This window comes from Rattus norvegicus, chromosome 8, assembly GCF_021556685.1.
Source record: "Rattus norvegicus strain SHRSP/BbbUtx chromosome 8, alternate assembly SHRSP_T2T, whole genome shotgun sequence".
Classification (NCBI taxonomy): domain Eukaryota; kingdom Metazoa; phylum Chordata; class Mammalia; order Rodentia; family Muridae; genus Rattus; species Rattus norvegicus.
The window spans coordinates 127,151,712-127,170,000 of record NC_141541.1 but is presented as its reverse complement, the minus strand read 5'-3'; the positions used below and the strand labels follow the sequence as shown (position 1 = coordinate 127,170,000).

At 47.1% G+C, this 18,289-nt stretch overlaps 1 protein-coding gene across 2 annotated transcripts in view; it reads left to right on the top strand.

Moving 5' to 3' along the window:
- Positions 1-18,289, top strand: part of Scn10a (sodium voltage-gated channel alpha subunit 10) — a 112,389-nt gene that overhangs the window by 1,254 nt on the left and 92,846 nt on the right.

Here is an 18,289-nt window from a genome sequence, read left to right as displayed (position 1 = left end):
GTGCTACGTCTAAAAAAAAAAGGAGAAATACTGGGCCTCTCTGGGCTGTGGGAGATGAGTTTTGCCTCAATCTCAAGTGGCAGTCTTGGTGGGGAGATCCAGGGAAGAGGAAACTGTTGGTTCCCGTTCTTGCTCACACTCCAGAATCAACAGATGTTTCAGGGACTGCTGGATGCCCTGCTGGTCCCACTGGGCTCTGCGCATCTCAGGAGTTAACAGTGGAGAATCTGTAGTTTTCAGAGTTCTGAGAGTAGGGCCTTTGGGATCTGCTGATGAGAAAGGACAATGGAGGTGGTGAGGCGGATTTTGCAACCTCTGTGGAGTTTCTGTGTGTTCAGTCAGAGACAGCCACATGGACTGCCGGTTTGACACCAGGAAAAACCAATCCCTCAGTTCTCTCTGTGGGTCTAGCTGTGTTTGGGCAGCAGTCTTTTTCTTTTCTTCTTCTTCCTCTTCCTCATTGTCTTCCTCTCTACCCTTCTCCTTTTCTTCTCCTGTTCCTCTTTCTCTTCCTTCTCCCTTCCCTTCTCTTCCTCTTTCTCTTCCTTCACCTTTCTCTAGCATACTTAGTGTAAGGCTTCTCTCTTAATTATGGTTTTGTTCCTTGAGATTACCTGATTTAATTGGTGCCAAAAGGAAAGAGGCACACCGTCCAGCCATCTATCTGCTGTGGTCTTCAAACACAGTTTGATTAGGTTTTACTGCAACAAAGAAAGAAAAGATGCAGGCAGAAGGAGTCACAGATGCATAATTTGAGTAACAGAAGCCAAAGGTTGGGTTTTCTAACCACACAGTGTGGGAGGAAGGTTGAAATGACATAGAGGAATGAATTGCTTTTAGACTGATGGGCAAATTTGTTTTGAAAATGGCATAAAGTTGGTTTGAAACGTTAGAAGGTTTTGGAGTGGTCTTAAAAAGTAATTTCCTAGTTCCCTGTCCATTTGCTTAGCAAGCGGATGATGATGATGATGATGATGATGATGATGATGATGATGATGGCAATCACAGAGATGGGAACACCGGCATATTTCCCCGGCATGGGAAAGAGTATACATCTACAAGGCTGGTCCTAATAACCGCCAGAAGGAAATGGAGGAGAAATCTGAGAGTGCGGTGTAATGGTAAAATGTGACAAAAGAGGTTGTTTTAATATCCCCTCAAATATTACCAAGGAAATGCTCTCCCAAGACAGCTTCCTAACTCTGGTCAGGTGGAGTCATGTGTTCCTGAGTCTCAAAGCCCAATCAAGTCACGAGGCTCCTAAGGACCGCGGCATCCGCTCTAGCTTCCGCAGTCTTCCTGCTCTTGGAACAGAGATATGGAGAGACACTGTGACTCTGGAGCCTTCCTGTCCGGGTTGCTGACCCCTACCCCCTTCTTGTTCATTCTCTATTCACTGGCAGGCCTTTTCCGCATAGATGTCTACCCTCGTCTGACCTGCCTTTCCAAGTCTTGACTGACCACACCTCATTCTCCCCACCGGGCGCAGCCGCCTTCCCCTTCTCTGCTTTGTCTCCGTTCTTCGCCTGTGCTTGAGCTCACTTCTCCTATTGGCATGCTGCTTGCGTTTTGCGCAGCTCCTGACAAACTGTGAGTGTAGGTGGGGTGGGGTCTCAGCCTCCCCTATTTTTATAGCTTCATCAAGGTTTCCTACATGTAACAGCCCTGTGAACACCGGCTGAATAAAAAACCAAGAGTGGGCATCCTGAAGTATTCAAGAAGATTCGGATGTACGAATGCACTCTCACTGTCTCCAGCCAAGCAAACACACCCCTCCCTTCCCAGTCAGTGCCCTCTCTGAGAGGCTTTGCACAGTGTCCCCAGATGGCCTGCCAGTCCCTTGTGCTCTTGTATCTTCTACTTGTTCAGCTTACCTTGCTACTCATTTGTGCCTCTCTCTACATCTCCAGAGATGATGAAAGACACACTTCATGAACTAGTTCATAGAAGTAAGACAAGGTCGAGGTGATCATGGCCCAGCATCGGGTGCGGTGACTAAGAATGCAGGCTCGTGACCCAAGCCAGACCTTACGGTCCCGGCTTTGCTGTTATTAGTGCCCCCTTCCCCTTGCCACTACAGTTCTGAAATGGTCATACTAAACCCAAGTCACAAAGACAGTGTAAGGATTAAGCAGGGAGATGCTCAGAAAGGGATCGGCCCTTCCTCCCAGCTCCAATGCCCAGTGTTATTTAGTTGAAGCTGAGCCTTGGACTTCCTGTTCTGGGGACTTATTCAAGGTCCTATACCTGATTTTCTGGCACAGAGAACAGGAACTCCTGTCCACTGTCCCCAGCCTGAGATATCCCCTCCACATGGTTTAGCACTGTCTGTCTCCAAGGCTTTGTTTGCATTCTGTAGGGAGAAGCCATGGCATTCGAAACTCCACAGAAATGTTTCATAGTGTAGTCTGACCTTGTACTAAACCTGGTCCAAGGATAGGAAAAAAGGAGTGAGCTGTGTGTGTTTTATCATTGTTCTTATTGAGTGGTTCACGAGGCTGATTATGAGAGTAAATCTTGGAGGATTTTTCCAAGAAAGGAGGTGGGGGAGGGGGCTTGAGTGGCTGGTGTGCTTTAGACAGGAGAAAGCTCAGGGCCCTGTGGCAGCCAGAGCATCAGAAGCATCTAGACGGGGCTGACTGTGGTGATATAGATCAGAGCTGGGGTCACCGCTAGGTGGGAGAGACGTGGCATCAGAGGCTTCTGTTGGGAGATTCTCCATGTGTCAGTCTTGGTGGTGATCACAGAGCAGCTTGCTTGTGCTAGGAGGGAAACAGCCAGCTATCGGTTTAAGATAAGCAAACTGTGGCGTTTAATTCCACGCGCCAAGAACTCCACGGTGTGGTTTACGAATCGTTGGGCAGGACAGATACGAATCTTGACTGAGATCTCCAGTGGGCTTGGCCTTGGCTGAGACAGCCTCCAGGCCAACTGTGCCTTATCTTAAAAGAGGGTTAAACGGGCCAGCCTGGTATGCCGGTGTGAGGATTAAGACACACTGTGTGCTTGCTGTGCTGGGACTGTGCTGAGCACCCAGAAGGTGAACCAGACAGTGTGGTGAAGAATGCTCTCGGATTTGTCTGTCTTTTACAGCAGAGGAAGCAGTGGCATGATTTCCTATAGTGTGAGCTGGAACCTTGCGTGGTCACAGGCCAGGCATGGGTCAGTGCACTCGGACATGGCTTCTTGGCTCTAGAACTGAGGGACAGGAAGAATGGCTCAGGACATCCTAGTTGGGCCACTGAGTGAGAGGCTGACTGCAGGTGGGGGTGACTGACTATCTTGACACTGCAGAACAGTTCCTTCCCACAGTGGGATAGGAGCATAGGGGGAGAGAGAGGGATCTGGAGATTGTGTGGATTTGGGGTGTAGCCAGTGCTGGAAAACTTGACCTTCCTTCCTAGTGCTGCCTCTCACCAGATGGGTCCATGACTCCCCTGACTCTCAGGTTCTCTGCCTGGCTGGCGGGAAGTGGCATTCCTGAGAGTCCGTACGGTTTGAATCCGGGGTGTTGGCTGTTGTTCAGTCAACTCTTTAACAACCCCAACAACAAAGTTAGCACGACAATTCTAAGCCACACATTTATATCCCTTTAACTCACCCGACCATCTCTTGGTACCGTGACTGTGACTGCTTCAAGGAAACGGAGGTACAGAGAGGTGGCCTGGCGTCCCATAGGTCAGTGCGAGTGATTTGTAAGTTGGGCATTTGTTTTCTTCATTTATTTTTAAGGAGTGTTTTATTTGTTCTCTGACAATTTCATACAAGTATACCATGATATTTGATGGTATTCACCCTCAACTTCCCTCCAGCTCCAACCAGGCTCCTCCCCCGACACCACACCATACACACACCACAACACATACACCCCACAACACACCACACACACAGCAACACACACACCACAACATACAACACACACCACAACACACACACCATACACACAACGCAACATACACAACACAACACACACACCACAACACATACACACACAACACAACACACACACACACACACACACACACACACATACACACACACCTGTCCCTTCCAATTTCACATTCTCATTTTCCGTGCTACCCATACTCCACAGGCATGGGCAACCTATCAGCAACCATGTCCCCAAAGTAAACTGACTCTGCCTTCTTCAGTAGTCATCAACCACCAGTGGTTCAGTTGGTGGAAGGTTGACTGGCTTGTTCCTTCTCTGGTCTTGTGCAGGTGACCATTGCTGCTGTGAGTTTGTGTGTGTGGCAGCTGTGTCTTGTCTAGTAGACAGTGCTCCACGGCTTTCTTCGAATCCAGCTCTTACCTTCTTTCCTCCCCCTCTTCCTCAATATTCCTTAAAGTGAGGATTTGAAGCCAAAGGTCCTGGCTCCCACATGTAATGAAATTCACAACAGCTCTCGCTGCCTCTCTAAAGGTTGATGTCGTAATCTATGACAAACGTTTTGTTGTGCTGGGGAAGAGATGGGACAGAACCATGGGTAAGGAATATTCCTCAGGAAGAGCAAAGTCAGGATTCCACCTATGGCATGTTGCCAAGTCTAAAACTAGACGCATGCTACAAAGTTTCCAAAATGTGACTCTTATCCTTAGGTCATAGTTTTAGTCCAGAGGCAAGATTTGATGCAAGCAGTCAGCAAACCCACTTGGACCATCTGCTGAACACTGTTCACTGTGCTGGGCATTGAGGACAAAACAGCTAAGGACAGAATAAATGCCACCTCTGCTGGCATAGAACTCATAGACAGCAGGACAGACACATGGGTTCTGAGCAAACACACAAATAACCTGTCGGGTGAAATGAGGATCAGAGTGGGGTCCTTAGGGAGGCATCCTGAGTGGGCACAGCCGACCCAGACAGGCAAGAGTCAAAAAGTCTCACTGAGGAAGCCATGTGGAAGGCACAGCCAAAGAGGAGACTCACGGTTCTGCCAGAACTCCTCATTTGGACAGGAGATTTAAGGACCAAAAAAAATGTGACTTGTGAACAAAAGGCGAATTCCTTCAATGCCAGGAGCTGCAAGGCAGCCTGGGATTTTCCCAGTGCCCTTTGCCTCCCCAGAATAAACCAAAGGGCTTCTTTCTATTGCTTGGCATTTACATAATGTTCACGGTGCTACTGCCTTAGAACTTTGTGTCCAAAACCCATTTCTGCCTGTCAATTTTTATTAGACTTTGCATATTTTTCTTTAGAAATTTAGCAGAGAAAAGGGGAATTACTCTTTGCAAGAAATGTATTTGGCTCTAAAATAATTAATGCCTAAGAAGATTAACTACTGTAGAATTGCTTCGCGACAGAGGTCCTGCACAGGTGCCCCTGCTTTTGGGATGTAACCAACAGAAACCAGATTTAGAGGGGAAAGGTCCCAGTGGGGACCTCCAGACAGGGTGCAAATCTGTATAACCTCCAGGGGCCCAGAGCTCAGGTGCACCGTGCCTCTCCCAGCAAGATATGCCCACGCTGATTACAGCATATCTGTCGTTTAAACACTACCCAGGTTAGAGAAATGGCTCAGCGGGTAAGTGCTTGCCATGCAGATGGGCGTGCCTGATTTCATGTCCTTAGAACCCATGTAAAGCTGGGCACTGTAGCTGCATCTGTAACTCCTGTACTTTCATAGTAAGATGGCAAAGAACCTCAGAGGCTTGCAGGCCACCTAGCTTGGCATAGTAATGGTCAACAAAGAGACCCTGCCTCAAACAAGGACCAAGGTAAAGACCACACCAGAGGTTGTCCTGATATTCACACATGCTCTGTTACATGTATGCCTGTACACACACACACACGCACACACACACACACTCACTCATACACACACACTCTCTCACACACACACACTCACTCACACAGTAAATCTCACACACACTCACACACACGCACACACACATACACACGCTCACTCACTCACTCATACACACACACACTCACTCACTCATACACACACACTCTCACACACACACACTCACACAGTCTCTCAATCTCACACACACACTCACTCACATAGTCTCTCAATCTCACACACACTCACACACACACAGATACACACACACTCACACAGTCTCTCAATCTCATACACACACACTCACTCACATAGTTTCTCAATCTCACACACACTCACACACATACACACACACTCACTCACATAGTCTCTCAATCTCACACACACTCACACACACACAGATACACACACACTCGCTCACACAGTCTCTCAATCTCACACACAAACACACTCACACAGTCTCTCAATCTCACATACACTCACACACATACACACTCTTACACATACATATACATATGCATACTCTCACACACACACAGTCTCACACACTCTCACACTCTGTCACACACACCCACATACTCACACACACTCTCACACATATACACACAAAGTTTTTTTTTCTTTAATTTTTAAAACCCTCTACCAATACCTTACCCAGGACACTCACAGACGTCCTGGTTACTTCTCTCATTCACACTTAACTATTTTATTTCTTAAAACTCCATGGCCAGAGACACATGATGGTTTTTTTTCCTAATTTTGTCCTGATTATTAGGGATTTGTTTGACTACGAAATAAGTCTGCAAAATATAGAACATAGCTTCTTGTTAAGGTGGAAGATCTTACTGTACAAACTAGGCCGTCTTCTCATTGCACACACAGGTGTCCAAAGGCTGAGCAGAGCTTGTCAGAACCTGGGCCTGGGCCTGCAGCCTCTGACCTTCTAGCTCGATGTTCTTCCCTCTCATTATTGCTTCCTTGGTGACTAATAACATCCAGCACATAACTGGCTTCCAGCAATTGATGCCGGTGAAATAGCAGATTAAAGGAAAGTAGAGTTCAGAGTCATCCCACATCTTACGACAACTGGGCTCACTCCTCTGGACCATGACAGTTTCAAGAGAGAAGCCCTCGAGCTGTGAAAAACCAAGGCCACGTTCACATCTGGTCATAGACGTGGACACAGAGGTCTGTGTTTACTTGAATGTACACGGTGGTCTCCGCTCCTGTAGGAGCTGATTCCAGAAGGTGACACACTACAGATGTCATGATGCCAGGTGCATGACCAGAACCTGCCCTCACACACTTTTGCCAAAGCCCCTGCATTCGTGGAACTCAATTTCCCAGAATCAGACCTAGCCTGTGGTTCCCCATAAGACTTCCAGGTTCTTAAGACATCTGGACACAGGGAGATCTCTGCTGCTTTCTGTGTGGGAGTTTCTCAGAGATGAAAATGATGCTCAACTTCAGAATTCCAGTCAGCAGTAGGTCCTGGGCTATAAACTCCACGACTCCTTACTCTCAAATCAGAGCATTTTCCCACCGCATCCCTGACTCTTACTAAACACCACTGGATTTATTTTCATCTGTCCCATTTCTGTCTTCTTACTTCAGATTTCAGTCACGACTTCTCTTCCGTCAGAAGAGAGCTCCAGTCATGCTTAGCATCTTAAAGGAGTGGCAACAATAGCTTTTGCTCTGGCTTGAACAAGACACTGATGGCGGAAACTAGACAGAACAAGTGTGGTTCGTTCACATTTATGATACTCCACTCCAAGAGTCTCTGGGAGAGCTCCCTACATCTACCCATTGATCTTTTACCCACAAATCATTAATACTTACCTATGTCCCATTGTCTGGGATGTTAAGATGCAGCTGGGCAATGACAGGTGTGTTTGAGGGTGTCGGGATGTTTGCCTTTAGGACAAGAGGGAGCATCTCAACAGATGACCACTGAAATGGTGTGTTAGTGGTGGGGGCTGCTGTGAAAAGGACAAGAAAGATGGCTTGCCTGGTCTAGAGAGCCAGGGAGGATTGTTCTGAAGAAGGGAACATTTAAATGAGGGATGGAAAACGCAGTCCTGGGGGTGGGTAATAGACGAGTGGGAAGGGACCAGAGTAGAAAGGAGTACTCTAGCGATGGAAAGACCAGGGAGCAAACAAGGAAGACGGTGGTGAAAATGGGGACAGACCAGATGACACCAGGCTGTGCCATGTATCTGAATGTGGGCTGGACTGAAGCTGGTTTGAAACCTTTGAAAGGAATAATCAGTTGGGGACCGATGAGGAGGCTCAGAGGGCAAAGACTTGGTCTCCAAGCCTGATGACCTGAGTTTGACTCCTGGAACCCACGTGGTGAAGGGAGAGAACAGATTCTTGTGAGCTGTCCATTGACTTCAATAACATGGCACAGCATGTATGCCCATGTATACTAGGGTACTCTGGAACACACACACACACACACACACACACACACACAGACAGACAGACAGACAGACAGACAGACAGACAGAAACAGAGAGAGACAGAGAAACACATGCATTGAATGAACTATATTGGTTGCTGTGAATATTGGGGAAAGAGTGTGGGGAGAAGCTTGGGCGTGAGCAAACACAGACGCTACACAGCTGACCAGGACGTGGTGATTGGAGCAGGGGAGTGAGTGCATGTATACATTTATGACAGCCGCTAGGTGTTGGATGGTATGTATCATGTACTGTAGTAAAAGATACAGAAGAAAGGGGCAATTTAGAAGATATATACATATATCTTCTAAATATATATAATATAATATATATAATATATATATATATTCCAAGAGAGCAGGTAGATTAAAGATCAGGAGAGAGTTTGCAATGGTTGTTGAAGCCGGAAGAGAAAATTCTGGGTCACTCTGAGAAAGGACATATAAGGGCGCCTAGATAGAATCTCAAGAAACTCCGACATTTAATGGCTTAGCAAAAAAGAAACCTCTAATGAAGTTTCATACAGAACACACAGAGTGGGTTTTAAGGAAAATGGAATGGTCAATTATGCCACATCCTGCCAACACAAGCAAAAACGGAGGCCTGAGAGTGTGCCCAGAATTGGCACCCTGGTGGTGGTTGAAGCTTTAGTAAAAGCTGGGTTGAAAGGAGCCAGGGACACACAGTGTAGAAGACTGTGGAGACACAGCACGAATGGATGTGTTTCCCACGTTGTCCTCTGCAATAACAGGTCCCCTAATTGAACCAGTGAGGCCAGCACCCCAAGAACGGCTTAATTAAGACTGGGGGAGGGGTGGAGAGCCTGGGCAGTAAGGTGCTTGCTGTGCAAGCAGGAATGTTCGAGCCTCAGAATTTAAAAGGGGCCAATTTAAAAGGGCCAGGCATGGTGGTAACACACTTGTAATCCCAGAACTAGGAAGACTGACAGGTGTGTCCCTGGGACCCTCTGACCAGGCCAGTTTCAAAACAAGGTGAGCTGGGAGAGGTGCTGTATACCTTTCATTCTAGTACTCAGGAGGCAGAAGCAGGAAGATCTGTGTGAGCCAAAAGCCAGCCTCATCTACAGAGTGAGTTCTGGGTCACCCAGGGCTACACAGTGAGACTGCGTCTCAAAACAAAACAAAACAAGTAAGATGAGTAACAGCAGAGCTGTTCTCTGGCTTCCAGACATGTACGCGTGCATGCGTACACATGCGTGTACACTATTTGCACACATGCACACACACACACACAGGTACACACACAACTTAACCCCTTTGGTCATTTCAAAATTACATTTGAATGAAGCCTCTGCTTCAGCCATACAGAATCTTTGAGTTCTTTAGATAATACCCGGCAGGGAAGGCCAGGGTCTCAAAAATGATGAAATTCATTTCTTCCAGCCACCCTCCTCCCAGAGCTCTGCAAGTGATGTGCTGAGATCGGTCTTATGGAAAGTACAGGAGTTGGTGGGGGTAGAAGATTGGGTGGGGACAGAAGAAAAAGAAAGTAGGTTCTGTATGTTTTGAACAAAACCTCACCCCCAGCACACTCCCCTTCAGTTTCTTGGGGGTTGTTGTCATTTAAATTGCCCCATCGAGTGAGTGTTTTTATCTTGAGCAGCTGAATCATATTTAGAAGTATTCACAGACTAAAGACGGTGTGTGGGGAAATAAAGTGGAACACTGCAAGTCTTTTTGTGTTCAATTTAATTGCAAACGAGCCTGCACGTTTGTTTAATTTGTGTGCCCGAGAGCCAGCGGTGTGTTGTGGAAATAGGCTGAGTGGCTATCGGCTTTTAAATCACATGTGTGATGGGAACGTTAACGTCGGCACTCTGTGTTTGCACAGCACTTAGCCTGCGAATGCTTTCACATACATCACCTGCTCCTCTGAACCACGGTGTCGGGCGAGCAGAGCAGAGGTAATCGACACACAGAAGTGTGGGCCGCAGAATTTCAAAGGCTTAGTCAGGGTCCAATCCATACTTTATGTCTCCAAGCCTAGTGGCTATTTCAACAAAAGCATGTGTTCTCCGTGTGTGCATGTGTGTTTAGATGCCCAAGTGATTGTGTGCACGTGTGTTTGTTTAGAGACTGGAGGGTAGCCTCAGGGATTGCTCAGCAGGCACGATCCGCTTTGCTGTGTGTTGAGGGAGGGTTTATAACTCACCAAGTAGGCTAGGCTGGCTGGCCTGTGACCTCAGAAATCCTCCCGTCTTCAAATCCTCAGCGCTGGGATTGCAAGCATACTCCCCCACTCCCAGATTGGCTTTGTTTGTTTTAAACATGAGCTCTGCAGATTGAACTTGGGTCCTTTTCAATGTGAGCACTTTACCAACAGGGCCATCTCTCAGCTTTCTGTGTAGTTACAGTTCAAAGTATGTGGATCTGACTTGCCTCAACATTCTGAGTTTCTGGGGCCACCCCCATTCCCATATCTTATGATAGGGGATGTCTTCATTTCATTTCCTGTCTGTCTGTCTGACTTACTTCCCTACCTCCCTCCCTCCCTCCTTCCTTCCTCTCTTTCTTTCTTTCTGTCTTCATAAAGCAAACATACTTTTTAATTTCCAATAATTTAGGGAAACAAAGACTCTTGCGATCCAATATTCCTTTTATTCAATTTCCTTGGCTCTCTACTCTGGAGAGTAAAGCTGTCTTGATTTCATAACTGAAACATTCCACTTTCTTTTATTCTCTCAGCCAACTTCTACGTATTTTCTCTTAGCTCTCACAGAGGAACAGCTAACCTGATCCCTCCAGCCACACACACTCCTTAGTGCTGCAAATCATTCACTCTCCAAGGTTCACAGGAACTGGTAGGCTCAGCGCATACCACCCTTGCACTTCAGGATCAGCACCACGGACAGAGCCGAGGCACAAGCTGAGCAGCTGGACTCCTTGCAGGAGTGAATCTGGATGGGCAATAACCAGCCAAAACACTGTGCTCCCTCCCTTCCTGTGCCTTCTTCCTGGTGTAAGGATATCTGAGACTCCTCCATCTCTGATGACTGCACAGGGTCACGGCTTGTGCTGTCAATGTGCAGTTCCATCATCACACTCAAGCCCCCTTTCATCATATTCATGGTATAGCAGCTTCCATTCTCTCTTCCCTAGACAGCACATATAACCAGAAAGCCTGTTATTCCAATGACTTGTTAAATATATATATACACACATATACATCCATCCACACACACACACACACACACACACACACACACACACACACATATATATCTTAGGAACAATATCTAAGTCTTGAGCAGTATGTCCACACTGCCCGCATCATGCACAGCAGGGACATTTAATCCCACAGTCCCACTGTGATGGGAAGTCCAGTGTGAGCGAGCTCTTGGGCTAGCTTTGTTATTGGCTTCGTGGACCAGAGAACCTAACACACTCCAACATACGGGACATGACTCTGATTCAGGCAACACCTCCCTCCTCTCAGTTACTGTTTCCAGCCACCAGCTCAGTCACACTTTCACAGAGACACAAAGGCCCAAGCAGCCTCAGTCCCCAAGTCACCCTCTCAGCACTGCCCGCTGACTCGAGGAACTTGAGACTGGTGTGGTTCCACTTCTGGGATGCCTGCTGTGCTGAGCTTGGTCATTCATACATATACTTGTATACACACCAATCCTGCTGGCTCTCTCTCTCTCTCTCTCTCTCTCTCTCTCTCTCTCTCTCTCTCTGCAACTCAGCAACCCATCTGTGCCCTCTTATTTCTTCGTGCTAATTGGGGTCACCATTCTCAGAGCAAGCTCACTCGTGGCCCTCATCGCTAAGATCACTGCCTTTCCAGAATAAGCCGGTCCGTTCTTCAAATGTGTCTGTCTGGTGTTTCCGTGCACTGGCCATTCCATTGTTCAGTACTTCTCCACTTCCTGCCTCCACTCATTCTTCCTTCTGTTTAGAGAACGGTATTTATGATAACACGGTAGATTTTAGTACATTTTAAAAATCAAATACAAGGCACGTTTGTTTGTTTGCTTGTTTGATTTTACAGCAGCAACATGAAGCAGTCTATGAGATTGACATTTTAAAAACATTTGATTTTCCCCCCTAACTTCCCAGAGTTTAATCCTGGGCCAGATGTCAAATTCTAGCCCATAAATATTTTATTCGTGCCTCTTCGGGTCAGCTGATTATTCATCCATTTTATCCAACAAATATTTGTTGCTTTCCAACAATGTGCCAGGTGTTTTGTTTGTTTGTTTCAGTGTTAGGGGTTCCGCAGCTAATCAAACAGGACAAAATCCATACCTGGGAGAAAAGACTCCTGCTGAGAGAGATAAATGATAAGCAAATAGAAAATTAACATTAGGTGTAAAAATGTTACTAAGTATCATGGAAGGTAAAGGGAGAGGGTCTGTTGTTCAGGAGAGAATGCCGGGGGAGCCTCGGTTAGTACGGCTAAGTGGAAGGTGTGTGCGTGGGTATAAATATGAACACAGAACTGGGCAGAGGAGACAGGAGGCTGGGAAAAGCTGAGGCAAAATGGCTTCATAAGGCAGCCATGTGGTGGCCGTACAGTGATAATCCCAGCCCTCAGGACGATGAGGCAGGAGGATCATGAGCTCAAGGACAGCCTGGGCATCTTAGTGAGTCTCAGACCAGGCTACAGAGTGAGATCCTGACTCAAAAGGCTGTGCTCTGTGCGTTTAAGAACTAGCAAGGCTGCGTTCTGGAGAGATAGCTCCCACTGGTTAGACGTTTGCCTTGCAAACAGAAGGACCTGAGTTTGACTCCCGAAAAACCGTATAGACAAACAAACCAACACCAGCCAGATGTGGTGGTGCAAGGTTTTAGACTCAGCTCTGGGAAGGTGGAGCCAGATTAGGCTCCTTGGCTTTGACGGCCAGGCTTGCCTACTTGGTGTGCCACTGGTCATCGAGAGACCCTTGCACTTGAAGAATGGCAGTTGAGGTTGTCTTCCGGTGTCCACACGTAGGAGCAAGTACATCTGTACTGCGCATGTGCACACACGATCATGCATGGACACACACACATCGATGGGAGGGAGAGAGGGGGAGCAAGGCAGTCTGTGGGTAGGACTGCGGTTCTGGAAGTGAGAGGCAATGGATACCAGCTCATAATATCCAGGCTGTATTGATGGGAACACCGCACAGGGTGCAGGCTGAAGGATCATTCTGGTCACTGCAAGCACAGGCTTCAGAGGGGCCAGAGACTGGTACAGTGAACAAGCTAAGAGGACTTACTCACAGGTGAAGGGTTGCCAGGCCCTGGACTACAAACCAGTGGTAGAGGTGGGTGGCAGTGGAATGGAATGGTTTTGGCCATGGCTGTGAGGGTAGCCACACTTGGGATATCTGGGGGGCTGCATGCCCTCAGATTGAGAGATTCCAATCAATAGGAAGTTTCTTGGCTTTTGTTTTTATTTATTCTCCTCTCATGCAATACATCCTGGCCCCAGCTTCTTGTCTCTCCATTCCTCCTAGTTTCCCCCACCCCCCTCTCTCTCTGGCCCCTCTGACACCCCCTTCCCCAGAAAAGAGCAGGCCTCTCAGGGACGTCAACCAAACATGGTGCAAGGTACAATAAGAGCAGGCACAGACCCTTACATCAAGGCCAGACAAGGCAACCAATTCTTCCATTCTTGAATGGAAGGGGTCTAAGAGCAGGCAAAAGACTGACAGACACCCCAACTCCCACTGTCAGGAGTCCCCCAAGACTTCAAGTCCCCCTAACACCACCACCACCATCACCACCACCACCACCACCACCAACTACTACTACTACTACTACTACTACTACTACTACTACTACTACTACTACTACTATAACATACACACAGAGAACCTAGCGCAGAGCAACTCGGGCTCTGCCATTGCTGCGTCAGTCTCTGTGAGCCCCCAAGAGCCTTGCTTTGTTGATTCTGTTACCTGTGCTCTCCTGGTGTCCTTCAGCCCTCTGGCTCCCCTCCCGTCTGCCGCAGGGTTCTCTAAGCTCCAATGGAAAGGAGCTGTCTCTGGTGATGACTTAATCTTTTGTTTGTTTGTTTATTGGCCGGTCATGCTTGGTTCTAACCTAGGTCTCTGGGCCATCCAGCCTCTAGCTCCTGTCCACCCAGGCCATATCTGGCATGGACTCCCTCTTGTAGATGAGTCATCAGTTGGCCACACCCACAAGTTCTGCCGCCACACATCTTGCAGGCAGTACAGATTGTAGGCCAAAGGTTTTGTCGCTGGGTTGGTGTTCCTGTCCCAACACTGGAAGTCATGTCTGGTTACAGATGAACAGCTGGGGCTCTGTATCCTCCATTACTAGAAGTCCCCGCTAGGGTCACCCTCACAGATCCTGGGGAGTTTCTATTGCACTGGTTTCCACTTTCCCCACCCTCAAATGCTCCCCCTCCCAATTCCAGTCATCTCTCCCCATACTTCCTCCTCTCTCCCCTCTCCTCCCCTGACCCTTCCTGTTTCCGTCCCTGACTGCCCAAGTTCATCTTCAAAATCCCTTCCTTTTCTCCTTTCCAGGGAGATCCCTGCATTCCCCACCCCCTAAAAGCCCTCCTTGTTCCTTAGCCTCTCTGGGTCTGTGGCCCATAGCATGGTTATCAATTACTTACCAGATGATATCCACTCATGAATGAGTTCATACCGTGTTTGCCTTTCTGGGTATGGGTTTCCTCATTTAGGACGATTTTTCTTCTAGTTTCATACATTTGCCTGCAAATTTTGTCAGTTTTTTTAAAACTGCCGAATAATACTCCATTGTGTAAATGCACCACATTTTCTTTTTCTTCTTATGCATTCGACTCTCATACAATACATCTGACTCCCCTCTCTCCACTCTAAGTCTCCCCTCACTCCCCCCCAATCCACTGCTTCCCCATTTCCCTCCAGAAGAGAGCAGACCTCCCAGGGATAACAAGTGAACACAGCATAGGAAGATGCAACAAAACCAGGCTCGAAGCCTCACAGAAAGGCTGGGCAAGGCAACACAGCAGGAGGAAAGATCCCGAGAGCAGGGACACCATCACTGCCACTGTTAGGCTTCACACACACACACACACACACACACACACACACACACACGCACGCACGCACGCACGCACATGCACATGCACACACACACATGAACATGCACATGCACACACACATACACACATACACCTGCATACTCACACACACACACACATGCATGCACACACACATAGACACACATGCACACATGCACATACACTCACACACATACACTCTCACATGTGCAAACACACACACGCACACACACACGCACACACATGCACACACACATTTACTCACATATATACACAATGCACACACATATACACATGCACACACATACACACACATATAAACACACATACACCTGCATACTCACACACACACTTACACATGCATGCACACACACATAGACACACATGTACACATGCACATACATTCATACACATGCACTCTCACACATGCACATGTGCAAACACACACACATGCACACACTCACACACATGCACATGCATACACACACATGCACATGCACACGCACATACACACATACACATGCACACTTATACACATCCACACACACATCCACACACACATCCATACACACACACACACACACACACAAGCCAAACAACCACAGCATGAACACAGAGGAACTAATGCAGAGCTGTGCAGACTCCATGGTCCTCTCTTTGGTCTCTGTGATCCCTGCCTAGTTGATTCTGTGAGCCACGCTCTCCTTGTTTACTTGACCCCTCTGGTCCCTACAATTCTCCCAAACCCTCTCCTGCCGGGTTCCTTGTTATCCACCCAGTGTTTGCCTGTGGGTCTCCACATTTGCTCTCGTTAGTTGCTAGAGGAAGCAACTGATGACAGTTGGCCTAGGCATGAATCTGTGAGTATAGCAGAGTATCATTAGAAATCACTCCATTGACCTGTGTGTGTGTGTGTGTGTGTGTGTGTGTGTGTGTGTGTGTGTGTGTGTGTGTTTGGTTCTACCCAAGGTCCAAGGTCCCTGAGCCATCTGGCTTCCAGTTCCTGGCCATCCAGGCAGTGTTGGGCATGGCTGGGGTCCCTCTCATGGCTTGGGCCTCAAGTTAGACCAGTGGGTCATACCTACAAGCTCGAGCTACGATTGCCCCAGCATATCTTGCAGGCAGGACAGGTGTGGGTCAAAGGTTTTGTGGTTGGGTATATGTCCCAGTCCCACTACTGGGAACCTTGGCTAGTTACAGACGATGGCCGGTTCAGGCTCCGAATTCTGTATTACTAGGACTCCTTGCTAGGGTCACCTTTATAGGTTCCAGGAAGTTTCCGCAACTCTAGGTTTCCACGTTATCCCATAAATGACCCCCCCAATTCCAGTTGTTTCCCCCTGTACTCTCCACCTATCCCATCCCTTCTTCACCCACATGAATCCTTCTTTTCTCATGCCTACCCACCCGCAGTCTACCCACAAAATCTATTCTATTTCCCCTTTCCAGGAAGTCCATGTGTTCCCCCTAGAGCCCTCGTTGTCAATTAGCCTCTCTGGGTCTGTGGATTGTACTGTGAGTGTCTTTCATCTCATAGTTAATACCCACGTATAAGTGAATGCATTTCAACGTTTGTCTTTCTGGGTCTGGGTTGCCAAGCTCAGGATGAGTTTACCCAGTTTCCCACATTTGCCTGCAAATTTCATGATGCCCTTTCTTTTAACACTCCATTGTGTAAATGTATCACATTTTCTTTGTCCATTCTTCAGTTGAGGGACAGACAGTTTGTTTCCAGTTTATGGCTATTATGAATAAAGCTGCTATGAACATAGTTGAGCAGGTGTCCCTGTGATAGGATAATGTGTCCTTTGGGTGTGTGCTCAGGAGTGGTATAGCTGGGTCTCAAGATAGATCAAGTCCCAATTTTCTGAGAAACTGCCATATTGATTTTCATAGTGGCTACACAGGTTTGCTCTCCCACCAGCAATGGAGGAGCGTTCCCCTTGCTCCACATCCTCGCCAGCATGAGCTGCTACTTGTGTCTTAGCCATTCTAATGGGCTTCAGATGGAATCAGAGTTGTTTTGATTTGCATTTCCCTGGTGGCTAAGGATGTTGAACGTTTCTTTAAGTGTTTCTCAGTCATTTGAGATTCCTCCATTGTGAATTCTCTGTTTAGATCTGTACCCCATTTTTAAAATTAGATTGCTGGGTTTGTTGATGTCTAGTTTCTTGCGTTCTTTATATATTTTGGATATCAGCCTTCTGTCAGAGCTGGAGTTGGTGAAAATCTTTCCCCAATCTGTAGGCTGCAATTTTGTCCTGTTGACAGTGCTCTTGGCCTTACAGAATTTCATGAGGTATTATTTATTAATTGATGGTCTCAGTGCCTGAGCACTAAGTGTTCTGTTCAGGAAGGTGTCCCCTGTGCCCATGTGTTCAAGGGTATCCCTCACTTTCTCTTCTGTCAGGTTAAAAAACTGCACTCCACAACATTGAAAAATCTAAAAAAGAAATGACTAATTTTCTTAATAGATATCACTTAGCAAAGTTAAATTAAGCTCAGATAAACCATCTGAATTGACCTATAACCCCTAATAAAATCAAAGCAGTCATTAAAAGTCTTTCAACCAAGAAAAGCCCAGGGCCAGACAGTTTTAGCACAGAATTCGACCAGACTTGTAAACAAGGGTTAATGCTAATACTACTCACATTATTCCACAAAACAGAAACAGAAGGAACATTGCCAATTTCATTTTATGAGACCACAGACACCCTGATACCCAAACCACACAAAGTATCAACAAAGAAAGAATTACAGACCAATTTTCCTTATGAACATAGTTGCAAAAATACTCAATAAAAATATCCTCAGACTGAACCCAAGAACACATCAAGAAGATTATCCGACATGGCCAAGTAGGCTTCAGGCCAGAGATACAGGCACGGTTCAATATGTGAAAATCAATGTATCCACCATATAAACAAACTGAAAGTAAAACCCCACGTGATCATCTCACTAGATGCTGAGAGGCCTTTGACAAAATCGTATACCCCTTCATGATAGAAG